This window comes from Canis lupus, chromosome 5, assembly GCF_048164855.1.
Source record: "Canis lupus baileyi chromosome 5, mCanLup2.hap1, whole genome shotgun sequence".
Taxonomy (NCBI): domain Eukaryota; kingdom Metazoa; phylum Chordata; class Mammalia; order Carnivora; family Canidae; genus Canis; species Canis lupus.
This window is the reverse complement of record NC_132842.1, coordinates 75,508,015-75,525,715: the sequence shown is the minus strand read 5'-3', so window position 1 is coordinate 75,525,715 and position 17,701 is coordinate 75,508,015. Positions and strand designations below refer to the sequence as shown.

Below are 17,701 nucleotides of genomic sequence, written 5' to 3'. Positions count from 1 at the left end.
AGTTGCAAAACTGCCCATGGTGTGTCAAAACTGAGGAGTGTTTATTCTCAGCCAGATCACTGTTTCAACCAGATTGTCCCATCTATCAGTTCAATCTCAGCCGAATGATCTGCTGGCCCTAGAAGCCATTCTCCTCATGGCAATACCCCAAATGGGGCATTTCTGGGTACCCAGACCCTGCTGAGCACGCTCCCTACTAAGCTACTTAAATCTTACCAGTAGTCCTCCAGATGCGTGTCAGTGGGCCTACTTTATGGGCGAGGAACTAGACTTCCCTGAGGAAGCCTCCTGGACCGAGCCAGGAAGCAGCAGAGCTGGGATTTGAATCAAGATCTTTTGACTCTGAAATTGTGCTTTGCTCACCCCAGGAGCTTCATCCCAGGGCCTGGGGCCCCTCAATTATAAGTAACTAATGCTATCTATGCTTTGCGTGCATTATATCGTTTAATTCTCACGGCCACCTTATGTGTTCGGCCCCCATCATCATCCCCATTATAACACTAGAACAACTGAGGCACAGGACGGTTAGTAACTCACTCCAGTTCACACTGAGGGTAAACATGGGAGCTGAACTTGGCACCCAGCACCTGGTGCTGCCTGGCCTGGCTGCGTGGAAAGCAGACACCATGGAAGCAAGACAGAGCAGCAGCCTTGGGACCACAGGTGACCCCGAGAGACCAGAGGCCAGCAGGGCTGGATGGCTGTGGCTGGGGGGTGTGGCCTGGGAGATCAGCCTCCTGGTCTACCAGGCCCATGGCCCTCGGGGAGGTGTTGAGGATGTGGGCAGAGCCAAATAGAGACTTGCACAGGCTTATAAACCCTACTGGCATGTCTAGGCCACAGGCTCAGACACTGGGCATTCTTTGTCATTTGCTGTTGGCCTGAGTTTGTCATTGGCAAGAATGTGGCATTTGTCACCTGTGTGTCTCTGGCTGCACCTGAGGGGGCTTCTACAAGGGGATCGTAGACGGTACAGAGATCTGGGGTCAGGGCTGGGCCCTCTTACTGCCCCATCTTCAGGCCGCAGTTAAATCAGGGATGGGCCTGATGATGTGAAGCTCCTTTAGCTCACAGAGGCCTGGGCCCATCCCTCGTGAGCGCAGGGGACAATGTTCCAGGTCCTATGCCCAGGGAGCCCTGTGCTCTATGGGGGGAGCTGGGATGGAAAGGAAGAGGAGGAATGAGCAGCAGACGGGGAGGAGGCATAGATTCGTTAGCTCAGCAAACACTCATTGAGCACCTACAGCCCATGTGCTAGTGGCTGTTTGGACAAGACCAGCATGGAGGTCCACGCAGCTCTGATTCCAGCAGGAAAGGCAGGAGATGAACAAGGAGGTAAACAAATAAACGCACCAATATTTGAGAGTGTCTTGGGATGTTGGAGAAAACAGACGAAGGCCAAGGTGCAGAAGATGACTGGGCTGGTGGGTAGGGCGAGGGGGTGGTCACCAGCACTTTGGAGCAGGTGCTTAGTGAAGGTCTGTCAGAGGAGGTGACATCTGAGCCGAGAGCTGGAGGCTGAGAGGGACCCAGACAGATGAAGGGAGAACTGGCTTCTCCTACCTGCTTTCTCCCCCCTCCTCCGTACTGGGCATGTCCACAGTTTTTAAAACATTTCCTGCCTCTGTCTCTTCTGCTTTGCTCACAATGGGCCCTGAAAACCAGGAGGGGTGAATTGAGGTAGCCCCAGGTGCAGCTGAGGAAACTGAGGCTGGGGGGGAGGGGCTCATACGGCTTGATGCCCGAATGCCAGGAGCAGAGCCGGCCCCCGCCCCGGGCCTGGTGTTCCTCCGGCCGCCCCGTCGTCCAGCTTGTCCTTCCAATGCCCAGGTCTGGGCAGGCTGCAGCCAGGGGGAGTCAGGCAGTGGGCACTGTTTCTCAGGGGTCACGGGGCTGGAAACGTGGGCTGCTGGGCAGGGCCAGGGAGGGGCAGCAGCTCGGGGCTGGGCGGGGGGTCGGGGGGGAGTGGGGGGGTCCAGAGCGGAAGGCGCCCAGCCCTGATTGGAACAAGGTGGCTGCACTGGGAGCCCAGCCTGGTTCATTGATCTTGCCCGGTGTTCCAGCCACCAGGCGGGGCCAGCGCCGGGCAGGCTGCCGGTTTTCCCAGGTGTGGGGACACCCTGGGGGAATGGCTTTTCATGTGGTCCTGGGGTAGGCATGCCACCCAGCACGTGGGGGAGGCCAGGGCGTTGGGGGCACGCTGGCCGTCGGGGAGGGGGTGGGGTGTCCTGGAGACTTGAAATCCCACAGCAGGCAAATGTCAGGCTCCTGGCGACAGGGTCACAGACTTGAGGCTCCAAGACTGACAACGTTAGAATCCTTGTCACTGGAGCTCATGTTAATCGGGTGCTCCCTGTGTGCTCTGCAGGGTCACCGTCACCATCACCCCGCCCGCAGAGGTAGGTTTTGCAGTCGTCCCCACATCCAGTTGCCCAGACTGAGGCTCAGCAGGGGAAAGTAACTTGTCTGTGGCCACACAGTTATGAGGGCTTTGTCCTAGAATATACGATCCCTAGAATCAGAGGGCCTTAGGGTGCGGGGATCACAGCTGGTCAATACCGGGAGGACCTTGAAGATCCTCGAGTCCAACTCCCTTATGTGGGAGAAACAGGTCTGGGGAGGGGACGTGGCTTCCTGAGGTCACAGCATGGCCAGTGGCTGAGGTCAGGACTCACCACTCCCCTCAGGAGCTTGGCTGGTCCTCGAATGCAGGGTCGAGGCCACTTGGGCCCTTTGACCCTCAGTTAAGACCTCTTCTCTCCTGTTTTCAACCTTTCTGGTAGGTAACCAACAGTTTCCTGGTAGCCCACAGGAGGTTATTTTAAATAGTTACTTGAATCCCTCATATTGCAGGGAAACTTTCCTTCTAATCTTGTAGGACTTCTGGAAGGAAGTCTGCTCTCGGATGCAGGTACTCTTGGAGCAACTGTCAGCTTAGCAGAACAGATGGCATTAGGGACAGGGCTTGGGGAATTGAGGGCCAGGAGGTGGGAGGGGCGTCATCAATCAGCCCTTTGGGATTCTGCATGACCAGCACCTATTCTATCTCCCCATCCTCATCCCCTTCCACCTGCCCCCTCCAGCCACACTAGCTTCCTTGCTGGTCCTTAAATACCAATCGTACCCACACTGCAGGGCATTTGCACATACAGTTCCCTCTCCTTGGAGAGCAACTCACATTCTGTCTGCCTGGCTCCACTCACCACTTCATTCAGGTCCCTGCCACCCTGTGAAAGGCCTCCTCGGAGCCCCTGTGGGTCAATAACGGTCCTGCAAAATGTCCACATCCCAACCCCCATAATCTATGAATATTCGACCTTACACGGTAAAGTGGACTTTGCAGATGGAATGAGGGTTAAGGACTTCGAGATGGGGAGCTTACTCTGGGTTAGCTGGGTGGGCCTAGTTTTTCACAAGGGTCCTCGTGAAAGTGGAAGGAGGAGGCAGGAGACGATGGTCAGTGGATGATGTGATATGGAAAACTGACAGAGGAAAGCGGGTGGCCTTTGGAAGCCAAACAAGGCGAGGAAATGGGTTGTCCCACGGCCTCCAGAAAGAAACGCGGCCCTGCCTGCATCTGATCTTAGCCCGGTGAGACGCACACAGGACTTGTGACCCCCAGAACTGTAAGATAATACATGCGCGTTGTGTTAAGCCATGAAATTTGTGGTAATTTGTTTTAGCAGCACGAGGGAATCAATATGTCCCTGTTCCTTGATTTATGCTTCTTCCGCACCTTCATCATTGCCTGATAAATTATGTCTCTACTTATGAACTGTCTCTTTTCCCCTGTGGAATGTCGACTTCGGGAGGGTAGGGTTTTTGTTTTTTTTTACTTGATGCAGCACTCCCAGTTAGAGTTGCCAGATTTAGCAAATAAAAATACAGAGCATCTAGTTAAGTTGGAGTTCAGACCAACGACAGACAATTTTTTTTGGCATAAAGGTATCCCAAATATTGCAATTATTTATATGTCTGAAATTCAGATAATCTGGGTGTCCCCTATTTGGTCTGCCAACTCTATCCCCAGTGCCTAAAAACGTGGTTGGGTACATACAAGGGTGTCAATAAGCATCTGTCGAAAGAATGAAATGCATAAAAGAATGAATTAACATTAATTTCTAGCTTAAGAATACTTTTGGTTTCCAGAATGCCTCCTGGGTAAAGTGTAAATAATAGCAAATAATCAAAGCAAAGTATGTTATGGCCCTGCCTACACACCTGGTGCTGCTCTGAGTACATTGCAGTTGTTGCCTTGCTGGGTTCTTGCAATGACCCGATGAGGTCATTAGCTCATTTTCCAGGAAACTGAGGCCCAGGAGGTTTTGCAGCTTGCTCAGAGTCCCATGACCATTGAGTGGCACAGCCAGGCTACTTAAAGCCCTTGAAGAACCTGGCTCGCAGAACATTCTAGTTTTATTTCCTGCCACACTTCCCCACACACAGTAGATCCTCTCTAACAGCCCGTGATACCTTTGCAAGTGGTACCTGCCTCCATTCTGGGGCTCCAGAACTCCTCCTTGTGCTCTGAAGCCCTGTCCTAATTTCCCCTCATCGTGAAGGGAGTGATGATCAGACATGATGCTCCTGGGAGGCCTCGGCCCCTCTCTCTTCACTTTTCCTGTGGCCCCTTGTCTGAAGGCATCATAAAGCCTTACCATCATGCCCTTTTCTCCCCCAGACTGTGATGTCCCTGAGGTCAGAGACAGATCACTTTCAGCTCCGGCTGTGAGGCTTGGAGCCTGGCTCTAGGGAGGTGTCTAGAAGCATTTGAGAATGAATGGATGCATGGATACACGGATGCATGGATGGGTGGATGGATGAATGGGTGGATGGATAGATGGATGGATGAATGAGTGAATGAGTGAGTGAGGGAATGAATGGATGGATGAGTGAATGAATGAATATCCATCTTTTTCACACTGGGCCTCAGTTTTAAAGTCTATGAAAGGACAAGAGCAATTTCTAATCCCCCTGCCCCATCTCTTAAAAACACATTTTTTTTGATTATAAGAATAATACACATTCATTAAAGAAAAATTGGAAAATAATACAATTATGAAGAAGAAAATTAAAACCACCCATAATCCTGCCACCCAGAACAATTGTTAACATTTTGGTTTTTGGCCCTCTGGTACTCCTACTGTATGTACAGATTTAATTTTTTCTCACCTCCCCCCACCTCCTTCTTTTCTTTTCTAACATTGGAAACACATAATACATGCTGCTTTCAACCTGCTTTTGAAGCGCACCAACACATTGTGTGCGTTTCCTGCCCCGCTTGTTGAATCCTCTCCCCATCGGCAGGGCATGTGTCTGTGCTGTCCGGCATGGGGTGGCATGAGAGGTAGGGGGAGTGTGAAGACACCCCCACTCCCCCAGCTGGACCACCGTAGTGTTCCCTCCTGGCCAGCCTTTTCGGGTGTTTCTGCATTTGTTATGAAGACACTGCTGGGAATACCCCGGTATCCACTGCTTAGCCCCATCCTAGCTTCCTCCCTTAGGACCAGTTCTGAGCCAGCAGGTTCCACTGGGTTGAAATACCCATTTATTCAGCCATTTGTCTACATTATGGTCTAAGGCTTATGGTTTCCATCCCAGATAATCAGTTCCAACCAGAATAGCCTCACAGATGACCACGATCTGAGGGTGCTTGTGACCTCGAGCGTGTGTAGACCTCATGCTTGTTAATAATTCGCTACCTGAGCTCACCATGTACCAGGCCTGTGCATCTCAGTGTGTCCTCGCAATCGCTCTCGAGGGCAGAGGATGGCTGTGTCTCCTCTTACAGATGAGGATCCTGAGGGTCTGAGAGCTAAGTGGCTTGGCTGAGGTCACAGAGCAGGGAAACAGGACACCTGGGATCCGCCTGAGGTCAGCCTGACTGCCCCACCCGCCAGGAGCCACACTCATGTAGATCGCAGATTCTGCTCCAGGGAACTGTGGGCTTTGTAATCTGGGGATGTGAAGACCCTGCACCACTATTTCTGCTGCTTGCTCCCCGAGGGTGGCACAGTCCAGCATCACTGGGAAGCAAGCTGTGGCCTAAAAGCTGGTGGCCAGATCCTGTCCTATGTCCTGACTCCACTGTGCCTGGTCTCACTCCATCTATAAAATGGGCGAGCAGAGACTCATATGACAGCCCCCTGGGCTTGAGGCTGCTTCAGCAGAGTGGTAGTGATGCTCAGTGCTGAGTCAAAGGGAGAAAGAACTGGTCAGATGGGCCACCTCACCAGACAGCCAAGCCTAGTCTTGGGGGTGGGGGGGGGTGTTGGAGTGAGCAGGTCTGAGTACTAGGCTGGGCTAGGGGGACCTGACAGGCCCAGATGGAGCCTGCCCCCCTAACCCCCCCCAGCCCTGGCAGATGGGAGGCTATTTTTTAACTGACCCCACAGGAAGAAGAGGCCAGAAATGAGTTCAGGGGGTTAACCCAGGTCCCTAGGGCCCCTTCCTATTTGCATCCTCTTTCCCCTACCACCCAGGGAGCTGTGTGGACTTCACCTGGAGCTCCCTGAAACCTTCCAGAGCTCCCAGAAGATCAGAGTGCTGGAGCTGGAAGATCCCCACATGGCCGTAGTGAGATGTGTGGGAAGCTGAAACGCCCAGAGCCAGCCCTCCTTGCTGCTACCTCTGCTGTGCGCTTCCACAGAGCTGGGCCACCTCCTCCACTGCCACCTTCCTGGGGACCCTGGGCAGCACCTCTCTCTCTCAGCTTCAGTTTCCCCACCTGTCAATTGATGGGTCCCCTGTTGGCATCTCTGAGGCCTCTCCTAGCCGGGAAACCTTGTTCCAGGCCAGAGCCTGTACCCTGTCCCATCGGTCCCAGGTTCCGTGAGGCCTCATCCCTCAAGCACCAGCCCAGGGGACTGGGGCCATTGGCAGGTGTCTGGGGACTCCCAGGAAGAGGAGGGACTTCCTGGCCAGAGAAGCAGGACTAGTCTGGGTAGGGGTGAAGCAGCTTCCCCCTGCGGCCTCCCTCAGACCACATTACCAGGTGTCCCTTGGTCCCCACGGGCAAGGGTTCCTGAAAAGTCGGGGTGTCTGTTGTAGTGGGTGTGGCCCCTCTTGTATGTCTGCCTGTGTGAGCATGTGCATGTTCCTGTGTGCACAGTGGGGGTAAGCGAGTGTAGGGTGGGGGTCATGGGCACACAGGCGTGGGTGCCTAAGGTGGAGGCAGGGCTTTGCTGAGCTGTGACAGGGGCCCCACCACACCCACACGTCCGACCAGGAACCCATACCGGTGCTGGTCTGACCTGAAGGCTGAATGCATGTTGGGGAGGGGGAGGGGCCCAGGGCAGGGGTGCATGCCCTGGAGGGCACAGGGCCCAAATGCTCTTAGGGCCTCTGTAGGCTGGGACCCCAGGGAATATTTGCCAGAAGCTGACTCTGACTTGCCTCCATTCATTTATTGTCTTTAGAACAGCGCTGTTCACACACAGCATTGATTGGATCCCTCACACAACACACCTCTACCCCCGTGATACAGCTGGTTTGACCCTTGAACAATGGTGAGGGGTGGGGGTGTTGACCCCTGTGCAGTACATAAAAATCTACATATAAATTTTGACTCCCCCAAAATTCAGTTACTATCGACCGGAAGCCTTACTGATAGCATAAACTGTCAATTAATTTTTTTGTATGTCACGTGTATTCTATACAATAAAATAAGCTGGAGGAAAGAAAATGTTATCCAGAAAATCATAAGGAAGAGAAAATATTTTTACAGTGCTGTATTGTGTCTATGGGAGAAAAAAAATCCATATATAGGTGGATCCTCGAAGTTCCAACCTATGTTGTTCAAGGGTCAGCTATGACATGGCCACCCTGGAAACAATTAGGAAATATAGAAAAATACTCAAAAAATGTTGAAGCCTGAAATCTGAGAGCCAGAGGGAATACTTTGAGCATCTTTGAGGAGGTAGAGGTCTGCGGGCTTCTTAATATAGTATTAATTCTCACACGCTGAGCATTTCACATGGGCTGTGAGCAGAGCTGAGCACTTGAAATACTGTCTTAGTAAATTCTCTGTCCTGTCATTCTCCCCATTGAGCAGATGAAGAAACTGAGCAAGAGGGAGAGTAACTAGCCATAGGGTAGGGGAGTGAGCGGCGGAGCAAAGATGCCAGATCTGGCTGATTGGAAAGTGCGGGTCCTCTTAGGGTCCATGGTTCAGCTCCCTGAGCAGACTGTGTTTGCTCATTCATTCCTTCAGCTCTATTTCCTGAGCCCATCCTATGAGTTAGATCTAGGCCTAGCATGGGGGGCTCAGTTGTGAACAAGACAGACAACGCCCTAATCTGAACCTCCTAAATGGTCCCAAACAGAGCCCCAACCATGACCAGAGCTTGATCACAAGTTCAGGTGGTCATTGACTAAGCCAGAGTCCTGCCTCCCCCAAGTCAGTAGGGGCCCTATGAGCTTTTATCAGCCACCATGTGTCTAAATGCCCAGGTGAGGTGCCTGTCTGACCAGCCCACTGTCCACTATTCTGGGCCAAGGGCTCAGGCTCGAGTGTCTCCTGGGGCCTCGGGTTGAGTGTTGTCCTGGGGCCTGACCCAACCAGGGAGGGCATAGAAACCCAGGTCTCCTCTTGCACTTAGCTAGGAGGCAAGTCTCTGCTCAGGCTATGGGGCCACTCTGGGAGTCTGAGCTGGTGTGTACCTCTGAGCAGCCCCACGCGGCGTTTCCCAACTCAGGTCAGTCACTGGAGGGACTTGCATGTCCCCAGGCCCTTGAACTGGGTCTTCTCTTCCTGATAAAGCCCAGGACGCCCCAGGAGACACTATCATTCCTCCTCTCACGTGGACAAAAAGCAACGTGGTAGGTCTAGTCTGGGCTCCCTTGCCACGTGTGCTCTATTTTTGGGGGGCCCACATGTCCCCCCAATCCTCAGGCAGGGCCAGCTACCTATTCTATGGCATTCAGTGGAAAATGAAAATATAGGGCCCCTGTTGAAAAAGCAGAAAAACAACAACAACAAAAAAACCTCTTGGCTTTCTTCCATGATATCTCTGACTTGTCCTGATGTCTGTATTTTCTATTTATTGTTGCAGTCCCTTGGACATGGGAACCCTCACAGACATCAGGTCCCCCCAAACCTTGATGTATGTATGGGTCATGTGCACCTGCCCTCCCCATACCCCCATCACTGCCCACAGGGTGGGTAGCACTGAGCCTAGGCGCCAAGTCCCCACATGCACCTCTGTCTCATCCAACTTCGCTTACAAAGCACAAATCCAAAGATAAAATTATTAAGAACTTCAAGATGGCAGCTGCAGAGCATTAACCCAAGTGCGGGGTCCCCTTCTGATCTTGGAGCCTGAGAAGCTGGCCCTGCTTGTGGGAGGGACCCAGCTCAGACATGAGGGTTAGCCACTCACCAGCAACAAAGCCCCTGCCTGCAGGGGTGCAGAGGAAGTGTGGGGTGTGTAGTACATCACATGTATTCAGGAACTGCCTTTTCTGCCCCAGGCTGTGCCTGTGGAAGGGCTGGGCAGAGCCTGGGTTTGAACCCGAGCTATACCGCTTATAAACTACGTGAATTTAGACAAGTGCCTTCACTTCTCTAGGCCTCGCGGTCCTCCTCCACAAAACACAGACAAACACTCTGAGTCCATAGGGTTGTGAACGTTTGCAGGGACGTATGTAAAGTGTCGAGCCCTGTTGTGGCACAGTCAATTTTAGAGGTGACTCAGGGCAGAGGAATGTACCACCAGGCAAGCGTGGGGGGTCTGTAAACAGGGGAAGAGGCCTGTCTGTGTGCCTGTGCCCCCACCCCACCCCGCATGGGGCACCTGAGAGGGGAATTCCAGGGGACTTCCGCAAGATGCCCAGGCCAGTAGGCTTGGACATGATGCTGGATCAATGATGCTGCACTGGGTGGGAGGGACCCCTAGGAGGGCTACGGGCCCAGGGAGAGGAACCCAGAGGGAGAGGCCCCCACCAAAGTGCTCATAATGCCATTATGGGAAGGATAACCCAAGGCCCCGGCCAGATGAGAAAGAAGCCGTTTGCTTGGGCCATGTGTGGACTGGGCTAGCCACATAACTTGGGCCTGGCTTGTTGGAGTGCTTTCCAAGCTCAGCTTCGGCCATCTGTGGGGAGCCAGAGTCCAGGCTCCCTCTGGGCCTCAGTTCCCCATCTATGCACTGGTGGGAGCCAGGGCCACCGTACACCAAGTGCTTTCTGAGTGGACTCTGCAACTGTGCTTTACGAACCTCCCCTCTTTGGTCCTCACATGACAACTGGCCCATTTCTCAGATGAGAACACTGAAGCCCAGTTTTGACTCACCCAGCAAGAATGTGGCAGAGCTGGTTCTGATCGGCGGGGCTTGTGGAAGTGCCACCAGCCCTTCCCAGGAAGGGGACCAATGGAAACAAAGGAATGTTCCTCGATGGAGGAAACCTTGGTGAGCTCATAGCTATGGTGCTGTGGTGAGGTGCACTGGCTCTAGGTGCCTGCGGGTGGAACCCCAGCTGGGTGAATCCGGGCAGGTGGTTTAACCTCTCTGGCCTTCAGTTTCTTCATCTATAAAGCTGACTTAATTATAGCATTTATCTCATAGGGCTGTGAGGATTTAATGAACAGAGATATGTAAAGCATGTCGTTCCTGGCATCAGGAAGAGCTGTGTATAAGTGTTTGCTGCTAATATTCTAACTATTTAGGAGTTGAGAATTGTTATAATTCCATTTTCTAGACAATTATGCATTTATTAATTCCAATTTTGTACTTTTCTTTTTTGCATTGAGGACCCAGCTAATTTCTCTTTCAAGTCTTAAACAATTTCCTCTGTCCTTGAAAAAATAATCCCTGACCCCCCTCCCCCCCCTCATGGAGCCTGTAGCCAGGGTAGATGCAAAATCTCCCTTGGAGCAGTTTACCCCAAAGTGGGCTCCTCAGCACACTAGACTGAGGAGGAGCCTGTGTTCATTAGTATATTAAAGGCTCTGAAAAGTCCTGCAAAATCCTCTGTTGAACATTGTTTGATACAGCCCTCCCCAGTCTTGTTTGGTCACAGAGCCCCTTTATTTCTGCTCAACACCTGACAACATCTGCTGAACACACGGTGGGAGATGCCCCCCTCATTTCCTGGTTTCTAGGAAATGGCAGGCAGAGCCGAGCGAGAACTGTGAGTAATGCCCCTCACGGAGACGCGTGGTTACACCCCTGCAGAAATCATCTGCACTAAAGCTCTTCCCTCGATCCGCTGGTCCCCTGTGCCCTCACCTTCACTGCCCGATTCAGTCCCCACAGCAGCCAGGGGAGGTCAGAAGCATCAATATCCCCATCTTACAGACGAGGAAATTGAGGCTCAGGGAGGTTAAGTGGCCAATAAGTGGCGGATCCCGGAGATAAGCCCACAGCTTCTGATTCTAAACCCCACGTTCTTTTTCTGAACATTGATAGGAAAAGTAAAAATAGATCTCATTCTGCCAGAATCAATCTTCCCCAGTGATTTGCTTTTAAAAATCTAAAGTGTTTCCCCCCCATACATTGAATGTATTACAAACTTAAAAATCTTTAGTAGCTTTTTTTTCTGATGACAAAAGCAATCCATGCTAGCGGAGTATAAGATTGTTCAAACATGTTGGGAAAAGAAAAAGTCCATAATCTCATTCCAAGAGATAAGCTGGGTTAGCAGTCGGGCATCCGCTCCTCTACATCTGCGTGGTCCAACAGGGTAGCTGCGGTCCCCACGGGGCTATTTAAACTAAAATGATTAAAATGAAATAAGATTAAAAATTCAGTCCCTCAGTTGTGCTACTTGTGAACCAGGCGAGCACATTTTCAGTACGGCCTGTGCAGGCATTCATGCCGCAATGAGCGGCACACACATAGAACATTTCCATCATCAGAGAAAGTTCTGTTGGACAGAGCTACTCTAGACTCTTCCTAGACAGAGCCTGATGTACACGCGTACTGATTATTAACATTCCTGATGAGGTTCCTGGATATGTGGCATGGGTCTGCATGGCCTCAACCCATGGAGGGAAGAGAGACTCCAGAGGCAAAAACCAGACACAGGGAAAAATAGTCTGGAAGGAAGTAGACCAAATGAGAGTGGTTTTCTTTGGGTGTTGAGATTATAGTGTTTTTTTTTTAAATTTCCTAGGAGATATACAACATAAGAGGCAGGTGGGGCGGGGATGTTGATGAATTCATGTTTTCCCTAATGCCCTTGCTGCTTTTAAAATCTTTAAGGTATGGGGGCACCTGGGTGGCTCAGTGGTTGAGTGTCTGCCTTTGGCTCAGGTCGTGATCCTGGGGTCCTGGAATCGAGTCCCACATCAGGCTCCCCTCAGGGAGCCTGCTTCTCCCTCTGCCTGTGTCTCTGCCTCTCTTTCTGTGTCTCTTATGACAAATATAATCTTTAAAAAAAAATAAAATCTTTAAGGTATGATCTTACCGTAGGCTTAATTTATTATTGTTATTTCTTATATTGTAGACTCATGAAGAGTGGAAGGCTGCACAAGTCCAAGGAATAAAAGACAAAAGAAGGAAAGGCAGACAGAGGTTTATTCTTAGGCCCAGGGCCCTCCCAGGCTAGGACTGTTGTAGGCGGGGCTGGCTTCTTGGGCCCATAAGCCATGCAGTCGCTCATCGAGCCTTGCTTTGGAGAACCCCACGCTGGGTTTAATGTTATGTGATTGCCATCCTGAAATCCCTAACGAATTTTGCAAGGGGTCCTGCGTTTTCCTTTTGGGCCGTGCCCTGCAAATTGTGTCGCCAGCATGAGTGCTGGGATTCTCCCCCAGATGGGTCGCATTTTGACTGCTCTGAACCATAGCCCTTGTCCTCATCAGACCACAGACATGCCCATCCATGGAGCACTCACGTTACGTGCCTGAGAACAAGTATGATTTGGTCTCTCAGATGTGTGTCTAGAGAGTGACAGAAATAGGGCTTATGAGTGGGTGCGGGAGGGCCCCTGTGGTCTCTGTTCACACGCGTACATGGGCTCAAGGAGCACGTCTACACTGGCCTATTTCAGAGGCGGCCCAGTGCATCATGGGATGTCCTATCCCACATCACTGCTTAGCTTGGATCCTGCCTAGACTCCTTGCACGCCAAATGCCATACTAGTCTCTTGTCCTACAACCTCTCCTCAAGACCCCAAGCACTCCCATCTCTAAGAAAACCTTTCTAGGGATCCCTGGGTGGCGCAGCGGTTTGGTGCCTGCCTTTGGCCCAGGGTGCCATCCTGGAGACCCGGGAATCAAATCCCATGTCGGGCTCCCGGTGCATGGAGCCTGCTTCTCCCTCTGCCTGTGTCTCTGCCTCTCTCTCTCTCTCTCTCTGTGACTATCATAAATAAATAAAAAAAATTAGAAACCCTTTCTATGTGGTCCTTCTTCCATCCCTTAGCCTATACCATTAAGTCTGCCTGGACCACCAATGTTCCTTCCTTCTCAGACCTTCTCATCTCAGACTCCACCCATACTGCGAAGTCTTCTAGAAGTATTTGAGATGGACCTAGAGGTGCGTTGGCTTCATAGAGGAGGATCTGAATCACTTTGCCTGGGGTGTCAAGGAGGGCTCCATGGTGAGTCTGGGCCTTGAGGAAGAATAGATGCCTGCCAGGTAGAAGGAAGAGCTTTGTTGGGCTGGCTTTGACGTCAGATGGAATCTACATGCGTTTGAGCTTCACCAGCTACCAGCTACAGGTCCTTGGGTGAGTCCTGTCCCTTTCCTGGGCCTAGTTTTCCCATTTATAGTAACAACCCCTACCATATGGATTATTGTAGAGATGAAGTGAAATGAGACACTTGCAAAGGAACCGCCACAGTGCCTGGCACACAGTAAGTCATCAACAAACGTGGCTCCTGTATCCCTTCCTCATTGCCTTCTCCTCCTAAATACTACTTTCAGCAGGCCATCGCTGAGTCTGTTCATTTACTCATTTCTGCAACAGAGGTGGGGATAGCTTTGATGAAGATTTAATGGTGTCATGGGAGCATTTACGGAAATCCTAGGGGGCTGACATTGATAGGAAGGGCATAGGCCAGAAGGGTGCTGGCCTATCTCACTGGGGCATTTTGCAGAGGCGAACTCTTTGCCCTCATCACTGGGACATTGGGTCCAGGAGGATAGGTATCTTTGCCTCTTCTTGGCTCCTATATCCTCAGTTCCTAGAACAGTGTGTGGCATGCATGCAATCGATACTCAATAAATGTCCATTGGGAAATCAACACCACCAACTGGTCCATATCCCATCCCAAGTCCTGGGCATTCCGGGAAAACTGCAGATTGGGACCACAACAAAGGCCACAAGCATTTCCTGAGCACCTGCTGTATGCACAGCTCTGCTCAGCCCAGGGCAGACCCTTCCTCTATACCCTATAGAGGTAGGACCCTGGAATAAGATGACAGACACTGTGATTTTCGAGAGGAAGAGAGAAGGGGGGTGGCCAGTGAGGCCTTGGCTAGCAGGAAGCCCAGGTCAGTGTTTAAAGGTCTAGAAAACAGGCAATCACCAAATGATTAGTGACAAAGGCTCCCTGCCATAATTGTGCCATGTAGCATTAACTATGACATTTTAGTGGTTTACTTCTAGTCTTTTTTCTAAAATCTGTCTTGCTCTCAGAGGCGGCTTCCTTTCCTCTTTGGAAGGACTTTGGCTGCTCTATAGGGGAGGAACCAGGCTCTCCCTGGGGGCCCCCTACTGCCCCTAACGTGGGGCTCCTCTCTTGAACTTTCCTGGACCTGACACAGCTTCCTAAGATATGAGGGTGTGCAGAACCATGGGAGGGGCTTTGAAGGCCTCCCCTCCATGGGCAGGGACAGGACTCAGGTTCACTGAGGGAAATCCTCAGGGTGGTGGGACCTTCCTGGGGCTGTGGGATATTGGTGCTGAGCCACAGAGCACCCAAGCAAGTTGAGTTTCAGGCCACCAAAATGGACTTTTCTTCTCCCCACCCCCTTACATTTCACCCTGTTTTCCATTTGCGTTCCCTTAATACTCTCCACTTGCTCTGCACCTGCCACCTCTCTCCTCTAAGCAAAAGTGAGTACCTGGCTGGCTCAGGCAGTGAAGCATAACACTCTTGATGTCTGGGTTGTGAGTTCGAGCCCCACATTGGGTGCAGAGACTTTCTAAATAAATAAAAACATAAAAAATAAAGTACAATAAACACAGGTGAGCAGACCAGGTGGACTCACGGCTGCTAAAGTATGGTGACTATAGGGACCCAGATGGGCACCCCAGCTGAGTGCTCAAGGTGGAATTTTAGTCACCAGGTCACACAGTGAAGGATGTTTTGAGGGGGGCCGACTTTGGTCACCCTGCAAATTGTAAGTTATGGGCATCCACCCTTTCCGCCCACACGTAAGTCTGAACCTTTTGCCAAAAACACTTCCCAGACGCAAAAGAAAACCCCAAAGAGGAACCTAAAACTTCACGCTGGGGTGCGATTGGACGGGAGTGCTCAGGCTCCCACCAAGCAAGCGTTTCAAAGAATGAGCCAGACGGCAAAGGGGGAAGTGAGGAGGCCCCTTGGAAACCTCCCAGGCTGGTCAGTCCTGGTTCATTCAATCACTTGCCCATTCATCCTCCCTCTCCTCCACCCATTTAGCAAGAAACGCTGGGTGGTCCTTCTCCACAAGTGGGGGGGGGGGGTGAGTGAGGGTGGAGCAGGGCACTCCCAAGGCCTGGAGGGAACAGGGGAAGGACCCAGAGAGGCACCCCAGGGGGGCAGCCAGGAAGCTGAGCCTTGAGAGGAGACAAGCAGCTGTCTCACTTTCCCTATTCTGCTTAGAGTCAGACAGGCTCTCGCCCAGGATGGATAGGGGTGGGGAGTGGGGGATTGAAGAGCAATAATTTCTAGCATTTATGGACGGCTTGATTCTGCATCAGACCCTGCGTTAAGCACATAACATATGTTCTCATTGAATCCAAAGCTTTGAAGTGGCTACTGCTTGCTCTCCCCATTTTAAAGATGAGGAAACTGAGCTTAGAGGGGTGAAGCACTTCGTCTAAGGCCACACAGCGAGGAAGTGGCAGTGCCTGACTGCGGCCTGGGCTGGTCACCACATGTCATGTTGCCCTGTCCTGAAAGAACGTCCCCTTCCCACCACCTTCCCAGAGAGCCCTTGACAAGGGGCCTCATAGTCCCTCTATGGTCTCCTCCTCCTTACCCCTCTCACTGCACTGAGAAAACCAGACGTCAGAACATCTACCGTGGAGGCGCAGCGAGTGGCCAAGCCCAGCCGGAGACAGACTCTAAGTGAGCCCTGCTGCCCACCAGCCGCACGCAGGGCTCCAGGGCCTGTCCCATTCACTCTGTGGAGGCCCCCCTGGAGGTCAGTGCTCCCAGCCCCAGCCCACAGAGGAGGAATCTGGGCTCAGAGAGGTGCGTTAACGTGTTCCCTACAGAACAGCTCACACCTGGTCAGTCGGACTCCTCAGCTACGTGCCAGGCGGAAGGTTTGTCACTGGGTGGACAAGAAAACTTGGCTTCTTGCTGCTGAATCCGACCCGACCTTCCACAAGACCAGACGCCCCTTTGGACCTCAGTTCCCCCATCTATAAATTGAGGACGTGGCACTCTCTGTCTGCCAGCTCCAAAATCTGCCTGCATTGGCTCCTGTTTCTGGCTCTTGTGACTTCTCCGGGTACCAACGGGGCTCGCTCCCACCCCGGGCCCCCTATACCCAGCGTCCTCCCTGGCCCAGGGTGGGCTGGGGGCTGCCCTGGGGCGGTGCTCAGGCCAATGTCAGAGGACCTGAGTTCTGCTGGGGGCTAAAGCTATTCCTCCCTCCCTCCCTCTTGCCTTCCCCTTACTTCCACCAAGGAAGACAGGATGCTGGGCACCAAGGCTGACCCCGGGGCTGAAAGCTTGGAGGAGGCCAGGGCTCCTTGGTGGTTGCAGGGGGTCCCAGGCGAGACTCCTGGCAGAGGGGGTGTTTGGGCTCAGTTTCGAAGATGGGGTGAGACTCCCCAGTACCCGGGGGCGGGACACACTCTGAAAGGTAGACTGAGAAGAGGGCCTGCAGACGAGGCATCTCCGGGAGACGGAGACGGGCATAGGGACTCATGTTTCAGCTGCCTGCCCTGCTCCAGCCCCCAGGCAAACTCTGAGCCCAGGCCTCAGTTTCCCCACCTATTGAGTAGTCTGAGCTGGCTCAGGGGCCAGGTTGGGATCAGAGTTTGCTGCTCTCTTCTGCCTCTCAGAGCCTTCTGGAAGGTCAGGTTTTCAGGGCCTGTTGTCCAGGGGCATCCTTCCCCCCACTCCCCTCCTCTCCATACACTCCCCCCACTCCCTCAGGTAACCAAGCAAGCCTCAGCTTTGATGCGGCCACTTCAAGCCTCAAGGCCCAGGCGTCAATGGGCCCTCTATGTGACCGGTGGGGCCGCTGGGGGCCGCCCGCTGCCGTAGTGGGCGTGGGTAAGGCCTGGACACACAGTCCCACTGTGTGGGGCCGGCTCATGCCAGCCCAGACCCTGCGGCCGGTGGGGGGCTCCCAGGAATGTCTCCCTGGGGGGCACTTTGGACAGCCAGGGTGGTCTGGGGAGACGGGTGTGTGCAGGGCGGCCTCAGGAGCCACCGTCAAAGGGGCCTAGCAGACGTGGCGCCAGGTAAGCACCCTAGTGGGCGCGGGATGGCTGGCGGTCCGTCTGGTTGCCCTGTTCATCTCCCAGGCTTGGGGGGGCAGGTGGGGGAGGCTGCCATGGGCACAGCACTCAGGGTGACCAACTGTCC

At 52.7% G+C, this 17,701-nt stretch overlaps 1 protein-coding gene and 1 long non-coding RNA gene across 2 annotated transcripts in view; one reads left to right on the top strand and one right to left on the bottom strand.

Moving 5' to 3' along the window:
- The window catches only part of RUNX3 (RUNX family transcription factor 3), a 60,429-nt gene that overhangs the window by 37,996 nt on the left and 4,732 nt on the right, over positions 1–17,701 (bottom strand). The gene's annotated exons all lie outside the window — the stretch shown is intronic.
- On the top strand, positions 11,074–16,568 carry LOC140633056 (uncharacterized). The gene is made up of 3 exons (XR_012030696.1): positions 11,074–11,130; positions 13,416–13,674; positions 16,375–16,568. It is a non-coding gene; the product is annotated as an uncharacterized lncRNA (long non-coding RNA).